Below are 9,758 nucleotides of genomic sequence, written 5' to 3'. Positions count from 1 at the left end.
ACGTCAAGTCCATGCAAGAAACTTACCCACATTTGGCAGTTCTAGATCCAGTAAAATATAGCTATGGAGAAATTGAGATGATACTTGGACAGGATGTCTACCATGCCATCCGCCCGTTAGAGTATTTTTCAGCCGACGAATTTTTCACCGTTCGCTGTCCGCTTGCCCATAGATTGGGTTTTAAGTGGCCCACTCCCGTCAAGTTCAAGTTTAGTCTCGTTGTGTCTCAAAGCCAATATTGAACAGGATTTTGAATTAGCTTGTCAGGTTAAATCTTGGTATGATATGGAATCGTACGGCGCGTTCAAGCAAGTTGACCCACGATCCGCAGCGGATGCTCGCGTGCAGGAAATACTTGAAACAACAACCTTCCATAACGGCCAAAGATACGATGTCGGTATGTTATGGGCTGATGACAACACCCAGCTCCCGAATAACTACTTTTCGTCACTGGTACAGCTCAAGTCTTTCGAAAAGCGGCTATCGAGAGATACATCATTGAAAGAAACTTATGCTAATACCATCCGTGAAGACTTGGAAAAAGGTTACTTGATTACAGTCCCTGATGCTCACAAGGTAGAGCAACGGTCGGATAGAGAGTGGTACCTACCACACCATCCCGTAATCAATCCGAACAAACCGGGAAAAGTGCGTAGGATATTAAATGGTGCAGCAAAGTTCCACGGTACTTCTTTGAATAAATCTTTGCTCACTGGCCCCGACCTGCTCCAAAACCTAATCCACGTACTACTTAGGTTCCGTCAACATCAGTTTGCCGTGTCCGCAGATATCGAGGGTATGTTCCTCCAAGTGGGTGTCCCTGATTGGGACCAGCCATCACTGCGTTTTTTGTGGCGAGAGGACCCCACAACAAATGTTGTAGTGTATCAATACACGCGCCATATATTCGGAGCTAAAGACTCGCCCACATGCGCTAACTATGCACTGAAACGCACGGCCCGAGACAATGTTAATCAGTACCCGGAAGCAACCAAAGCCGTCCTAGAAAACTTCTACATGGACGATTACTTGGATTCGGTGGAGTCACCTGAGAGGGCTCTCAAAAGATCGAATGAGTTGGTACATCTTCTGCATCTAGGTGGGTTCAAGCTTACTAAGTTTGTAAGCAATGTACCAAATCTGGCTGATCGAATTGATGGGTCAACTCAGTCTACCGAACCAAAAGTAATTGCCTCATCTAAGGAGGATTCTTCGCACGTGCTTGGGTTGAAATGGGATCACAACAATGATACTCTGGTTGTGAGTCGGGGTACCTCCAGTACTGTAACTAAGTCTTTAACACAACGCTTGGTATTGAGCATAGTGTCTAAGGTGTTTGATCCCATCGGCCTATTGGCACCATTTACTGTTGGTGCCCGATTGTTACTAAAGGACATCTGGCGTGTCAGCGGGCAGCACTGGGATGAAGAATTACCAAAAGACACGGTTGAAAGGTTCCTTGAATGGAGTGTAGAACAACCCAAGCTTGCAGAAATCACTATACCGAGGAGCTACTTTTCGGAAAACTTTAAACACCTGGAACTACAGATGTTTGGCGATAGTTCCCAAGAAGTTTTCAGCGCTGTTGCATTTCTCCGAGCTCAAGTAAACACTTCTAGTGGGCCAAAAACAGAGCTTGCATTTGTCCTGGGTAAAGCTCGTGTAGCACCTATGAAGGTGATGACAATTCCAAAGCTAGAGCTGCAAGCTGCTTTACTGTCCGCTCGGTTGAAACAAGATATCTGTCGAGCCCTTACTGTGCATGTCAACAAAGTTTATATGTGGACCAACAGCACTACTGTCTTGCAGTGGCTCAACTCCACAAGCAAGCAGCCAATATTTGTTGCAAACCGCGTATGCGAGATTTTAGAACACACTAGCGTTGACGAATGGAACCACGTTGCCTCAAGCGATAATCCAGCAGATGCCGATACTCGTGGTATGTCCGCTGAGGTTTTGCAATCAAGTAGCTGGGTGAGGGGTCCAGATTTCCTAAGAACCATTGAATTCCCGTTCGAACCAAGCATTGAAGTAGTTAAAAACATCAAACTTGGTATAGTAACTAAGGAAACTGAGGAAACCAATACGTCATTGGCCGCATTCGTAACCAAGTCAACTAAGGAACCGCCCCCGCAACTAATTCCATTCGATAAGTACAGTTCTTATCAGAAGTTGCTACGGATAACAGCGTACGCACTCCACTTGTTACCTTCTCACGAATGTTACCGTAATGCCGATGGTAGCATCATAGACCCCACGGAGCTTGACGAAGCCGAGCGTCATCTCCAGTATCTTGTGCAAGGGGAGTCATTCAATGCAGAGAGGAAAGATCTCCTCGAAAACAAACCCGTTAAACGGAGTAGCCGAATTGCTTCGTTTTCTCCCTTTATTGGGCCAAATCGTCTAATCCGATCGGCCGGCCGCATCAAACGGTTGGTCGAAGTTGACCATCCTATCGTAAAACATCCTATCGTTCTTGACGCACGCCATGCATTTGTAAAATTGTTCCTCAGGCACACCCACGTTAAACATCATCATCACGGTTTTGACTACCTGAGGGCTAAAATGCAGGAACGTTATACCATCCTCAAATTACGATCCTCGCTACGTTCAATTAAATCCAACTGCGTCACGTGCAGAAAATTCCTAGCTGCCACTATCCAACCAATCATGGCTGACCTCCCAGTAAAAAGACTCGCATACCAATCTCCTCCCTCACGAACACCGGGGTCGACTACTTCGGCCCGTTTTATGTTACTGTACGTAGGACTACCGAGAAGAGATGGGGTTTCCTCTTCACATGCTTAACTACTCGTGCCGTTCATGTCGAAATTGTTCCTTCCATGGACGCCAGTTCGTGTGTAATGGGAGTGGAGGGTTTTGTCTCCCGTCGAGGTACACCTGCCATCATTTCGTCAGACAATGGCACTAACTTTGTTGGCGCGGAAAAAGAACTACGCGAGAATATCGAGAAGTGGAATACCATCAACATCGCCGTCGAACTTGCCCACAAAGGCATTAAGTGGAGGTTCAATCCCCCAGTATGCCACACCAAGATGGCATCTGGGAAAGGCTAGTACGTAGTTTCAAGCGCGTACTTTACACAATCCTTGGAACGCGTCGCCTCACAGATGAGGTTATAAATACCACTTTTTGTCTGGTCGAACATGCACTTAATTCACGTCAGCTAACGCCCGTAAGCGCCGACCCGTCCGACCTAGGCGCATTAACACCTAATCACTTTCTCCTCGGTAACCAAGCACGTAGTCTCCCGTCCATCATTGGCGTAGATGAGTTTGATCACCGTAAACGTTACGCCCGCGCGCAGTCTTACGCTAACGCTATTTGGTCTCGTTGAATCAAAGAATACGTACCGGCGCTGAACCGACGTTCCAAGTGGCAGACGCCTGCCGATCATCACCTTAAGACCGGTGATTTGGTTTGGGTAGTTGAAGAGACCAACCCAAGGGGTTACTACCCCACTGCTCGGATAACTGAACTTCGTTACGGTTCCGACAGCGTCGCACGCTCCGCCGTATTGCGCACGTCCTCCGGATCGCTCGTTGGCCCGCTTGTAAAATTAGTACCCATTCTCCCAGCATCTTCCTCTGGGCCGGAGGATGTTAGTAACTAAATAAATCTAAACGAGAATATTAACCAATCAGAATCGAGTATTTAAATTACGCATAGAATTGCGTCTAATATAAACAAAAAGTTCCGGAAAAGTTCGTATAACCTAATTTTAAGTGAATAATACCATGATATGTATCGAATAAGGCGGTTTTAGGCTTAATATTTTTAGGTTCTTTAGACGATTGTTGATCGATTATGAACTGATTCTGACGTCAATGACATCAGACAGAAATCAGTAAAAAGAGCATCAAAACACCTTGCCGTCTAAACTCTCACTTGTTGCTATGTACGTTATAATCTAAATACGTTGTTCTTCTACGTGGCTATCATCGATGAGTTATTACGTTGCTATGTTCGCCAATACTTAGACTCCAAAACGGTAGACTGTTTTACTTCTCAGCTACACCTTGAATTCAATAGCTTTCAACGCAAGCTAAAAAATACGCAAAGTAATGCCTGGATGAGACAAAAAAGATGTTTGTTATTCTTAAATCATCATTAAGACATTACAATAAGTCATTGACTATACAAACACAGGCAAAATCCAAAAATTAAGTAGAAGAGTGCGGGAAGAAATTGTCCATGCCATTTAAACCATAAGCTTTTCTGAGAAAACTTTATTTATGATACATTGAACGTCATTTTTTGCCATTTATCGCAATTATCAGTAGTGGGATAGTGTGTCAAGATTCCAAAAAGGAACCAAAAGTACGAAAAAGCAATCCAGAAAATTTTTATAAAACTTTGAAAACTCGTGTATCGAAGTCATAACACCAATAGTTAGAAGATAAAACCTCTCACGAATTTAATTTTGGTTGTAATAGGAAAAAAAGAAAATAATCAAAAAGTTTTGTAAAAGTTTCTGAAATCTTGTGGCATTGAAGTCATATAATAAATCGGGTTATATAACAAAAAGTAAGGAATCCTTTAATTGCTGAGACTGACTTACAATTCATGAAAATAAAAAAATTATCGGTTAATGTTAAAACAGTTTCTCGAAAAATTGTTTTCAAAGTCTATCATTAGATTTCCACTGAAAGCTATAGACAGGTTCACCTAATGCTCATTACGAAACCTATTCCACTGTTAGTCAACAAGAATTTGTCAAAAAACTCCAAACATTTGGTAATACTCCAAAGAGAAAATTTTAAATTAAGATAACTCAGAGTCGAAGCCAAAAAAACACGAGAAAAACCTTGAAATCGAATTTTTTTGTTCATTGGGTTTAATTTGAGTGTAAATCAAGTTTTTCACTAACCGAACCTCCATATGAAAACGATTAGTCTCTAGGTGACCCAAGAAATCGAAAAATTGAAAACTTTTCTAAAAAAAGCTCTCAAAAGGAATTCGAATTTGTTTATAATAAACTTCCCTATGATACCAGAACTGATCTTTTTATCCTTCGTCTATTAGAAACTAAATTTTTTTTCATTTTGAGGCATGAAGTATAATTTTGAATTAATATTTCGGTAAATATTATCTTAATTTTAACAAAAATACATTTAAAGTGAACAAAATCATGCTAAATATCCCGTGTTCACACAAATTTTCAATCCTCGATAACTCCTCGAAAAAAACGGAATTCAAAAAAATCTTTTTAGTTTCGAATTCTACTCTGTGCAAGCTTTTTAGTGATACCACTCACAATTCTCTGCGATGAAAATATCGATCGCCCAAAACTGTCTGAACAAAAAAAACCATTTGATTATAAAGTTCCTCCCCCCACAAGTTGGGTCGGAACAATAACAATTTGAATGCGCGAGAAATGTAAAGTGCTACATTTAAGGGGTTTAACGAACTCATGTTTTGTTTTTCATCTTGCAATGAGATCGTTTTGTGTTGAAATTTAGAAAAAAGTTTTTTGGGAAATTTAATGCAAAGTTTTAAAAAACTTACTTCCTATAAAAAATATTCCTGTACCAAAAACAGTCAATTGCAATCTCCATTAATAGTATTTGTTCGTATTATTCAGTTAAAACTGGGTTTAATAGCAGTCAATTGTAGCTTAACGAAGTTGTAATTTTAAATTTACTAAAACAGAAACAACACGCTACTTGATTTTTTGAGACTAAGAAACAATAATTTTTTAAATGTTTTAATGTCAGAGTTTCGAAAGAGCAAGTAGAGTGTTACCTTTGTTTTAGTAAAATTAAAATCACAACTTTGTTTGCTCAGACAGTACGTAATAACAACAAAACTTATGAGCAGGATTTTTGTTAAAGTAAGAAAAAGTATGTCGTCAAGTTACTTCTTGAGTGGAAAAAAATTTTTTGCGAGGAATAGATTAAATCAGAAATTGACAAAAAGTGGTTGCTTATAGATAAAACTTCAATTAACGCTACGTAAAATTACGGAAATTGGAAAAAATTACAGGATTTGTTAAATGTATGTTACAAATGTCCCATGTACAGCCAAGTTTGATCTTCTCAACTTTTTTTACATTTTTGGAAAATTTGCCTATTATTTGCTTCAAATTTAGAGGCTTTTTTATTTTTCAATGATTAAAGTCTAGCTTACACTTAGGCATGAGTGTGATTAAAATTTTTATGCAGATTTGGCAGTTTTCGCTTTTTGTGAAAACAATTATCAAATTTTGTTTTCATGCCAATTTAAGATAGATGTGATTTCAGATTAGAAATGTAAGGGCATATTGCTGTGTTCATCATGAAATACTTCTGTATATCTGAAACTCTTTGAATTATTTTTTGAAACTACTGAAAATTAAATTTGCGCAGAAAAAAACCATTGGTTGAGAAAATTCTGTTGACGTATAAGAACTTGAGGAAACGTTCTCTCAGCCAGTTTTGGTTGTCAACTAATCTCTTTGAAAACACCAAAAGAAAAAGGGATATCGTTTTACTTTTGACCAGATAGGTCAATTTAAAACAATTGGTTTCATCCAGGACGAATGTTAATTTAACTCTTTTTGTCAAATTAAATGTCACTGAAGCCTACTTTAGAGCATTTTTGTGTTTGAACCGCAGGAACGTTTTAAATTTTCTTGTGTTCATAAAAGAACGCACGATTAGATTAATGACAAAAATTAATAACTTTTCTATATTTCAATTTCATGTTGTTAAATTGCTGATATAAAAATTGAACTTGAACTTAAAGTGACCCAGAATAGGTTTGTGAAAAACTGAATGGTACTGCTTTTAAAAAAACATAGCTATTTTTTGTTAGAAATCAATGACCAAATTCAAAGATAAATTTTCAAGACTTAAATATTTCCTAGAATATTTTTGATGACACTGAAATTATTCCTTTGTAGGTACTCGATAATTAATTTTGACAGGATGGAGCAAAAATCGGGTTAAGGTTCCGGGCTAACAATACCCTCATGTTTGAAAACCACCAATTTCCTTCAGATACCTCTCTTTTATTTTCAAATCGTAATCAAAAGCTTAAACTTCAATAAAAATAAAGGGAATGACCGATCTAAACAGATCGTTTTGTATCTTTTTTGAATGAAGTAAAAAGTATTGCAGCAATCTGCTTATTGCTGCTCACTTGTTCTAACAGTTAATCCTTTTGCTTTGTCTTCCGGCGTTTTTAACTTTGTTTACAACAATCAGTTGCTTCTGATTTCTTAGGGATTGTAAAGTTTTTTTGTGTTTCTAATTTTAAATAGTTTCAAGCCGTTTAATAGTTTACCCGGGTTGACGTCATAATTGAAAAAGCGGTAAAATTACAACTTCCTATTATGTCGTCTATGAAAAGTTGTAATCCTAAAACTTTCATATTATGAAAGTTGTAAATTAACAAATTTTCAGACAAATCATGAACAGGGCTAAAACAAAGCACAAATACTTTGTTTCAAAAAGTTCGTAAGAAAAAGTTTCTTTTCAGTTACACAGTACTTATAGAAAAAGTTGTTGTCATAGAACTTATAATAAAATTTTTTTTCGCAACCTAAGAATTAGAGATCAAAACTGCCAGATATTTCAAAAAATTGTTTTTCTACAAAAAACTGAAGTCTGCGCCTCAGGTCACCTTTTTGCATTTTTTCATGGAAAAGTCTTAGTCATAAAACTTCATAAAGCAAAAACATATGTAATTGTTTCTTAAGAGCCAAAATTTATGTAATGCGTCACTTGATAACGTTTTTTCAGTGCCGATTCAACTAGTCACACTTGATGTATGCGAAATGAATTTAAAAAAACACTTATTTTGTATTTTTCTGAAAATCGGTGTTTTAAAATTGTTATCACCGGTAAAGTACGTATAAAGCTTTCTATTTAAGCCCGAGAGAACAATTGTTTTAAAGCAGAAAATTTGGACCACAACTTCCGAATTTAAGCTGTTTAATGGCCTCAGTAGCACTGTTGTTCTGCTATAGAACGTTTTAAGGACTATAAAGTTATTAAAAATGACCATTTACGACTTTTGCCTAGCATATGTTGATTCAACAAAAAACGTTATTTTATCCTCACTTTAAAGGTAATATCAACTTTTCTGTCTCTTTTAGGTAACTGATCAATTTGAACTTACTACCTTTGAGTAGTTTCCATGATATTTGAACTTTTTTGTAATTCAATGCGACTGGAGTAAGTAAAAAGTTAGTTTCTAGAGAAAAAAATCGTATTAAACATTATATAGACCAAGATGGAAGTCTCTGAAGGCCATATTATCACATTTTAGGTTGTCCACTAAGCTAAGCACATTTAGTTCGAGCAATATCAATTCAAATATCAACTATTGAATAATTAAGTATCCCTTGTGCAGTTGGAGTGTAAAACAAAAGAATTTTTGCTATAGCTGGTCTAGGAAAAAAGATAGTTTTTCATACAGAATTTTGCGAATTTCGAGAATAGCGAATTTTAAAATTAGGTCTTTATCATTGAATGAAGGAGTGGTTCAAAATGAACCAAATTGATATCCCAGAATACTAGCACTATTTAGGTTGTAATGCAAAAAAAAGGTCCGCCTAACGTTCCTAGGAAAAAGTTCGTGTTTCAATCGGAAATATCGACCTATTCGCTTATTCTATTTTCAATAAAGTAGAAATTTTATCGGATCAAGGAGTTGTTCAAAGTGAACCAAATTGATATCCCAGACTACCAGTACTATTTAGGCAGTAATTCAAAAAGAATGGTCCGGTCCGCCTAACGTTCCTGGAAAAAAGTTCGTTTTTCAATCGGAAATATCAACTTATTCGCTTATTATTCGCATATTCTTTGTTCAACAACATATAAATTCTATTGGGTCAAGGAGTTGTTCAAATCAGACCAAATTCGGTATGGAGTATCGCCAGTGCAGTTTAAGTGTAAAACAAAAAGAATTTTTGCTATAGCTTGCCTAGGAAAAAGTTATTTTTTCATACGGAAATTTAGTGCTCCTCTCAGAATCTCCTATAGTTGTTTGTTTGCTTGTTTGGTTTTACTTGGAGAGAGTCCTAGAGCGCGGATTTTTTTAAATTGCTCTGACTCAATTCTCTTATAGTTGTTTGTTTGTAACTCCGCCGTAGCCGGTCCCCAGCCCGGTCGAGAGAAGGAGGAGGGGAACACACCCAAAACATTCCGGAAAATCTCAAAAAATTGTTTGTTAGTTCAACTGTAGATTTTTTCCGAAAGTATATAACCTACTTTAGCGCTAGAAACGATGAAAAATTTGTAATCCTAGAACTGTCATTTAAGAGAAATGTGTTATCCTAGAACTTTCCATTTTATGAAAAAGTTTTAATCATAGAACTTTCCTATTAGGCTAAAGTTGTAACCATTGAACTTTCCTTTATGAGAAAGTAGTAGTCATAGAACTTTCCTGTATGGGAAAGTTGTAACCCTACCAATTTCATACAACTTTTTTCGTTTATGACGATAAGGATCCATAAGAGGAAAGTTCTGGGATAACAACTTTTAGTTTACCCGGGTAACGTAATCCGTTGACATGAAAGTCAGAAAGGTAAAGTACCTGAAAAAAAAACAAAATTAATACTCCTCTGGTAACTTTTGTGTTTACTTTTCTGATTCTTTTTTATTATCTTTATGGTTCCGAGAAGTCTCTATGTACTCGCTATGATTATGTAATAGATTCTGAAATCTCAGAAAACAGAAAAATAGTAGATAATAACGCATCTTTTATAAATGAACCACAAGGATGTTGATCAGAAAATAATTTTTATCTAA

This window comes from Convolutriloba macropyga, chromosome 5, assembly GCF_964194025.1.
Source record: "Convolutriloba macropyga chromosome 5, txConMacr16.3, whole genome shotgun sequence".
NCBI lineage: Eukaryota > Metazoa > Xenacoelomorpha > Acoela > Convolutidae > Convolutriloba > Convolutriloba macropyga.
Note: the sequence above shows the minus strand (reverse complement) of the source record.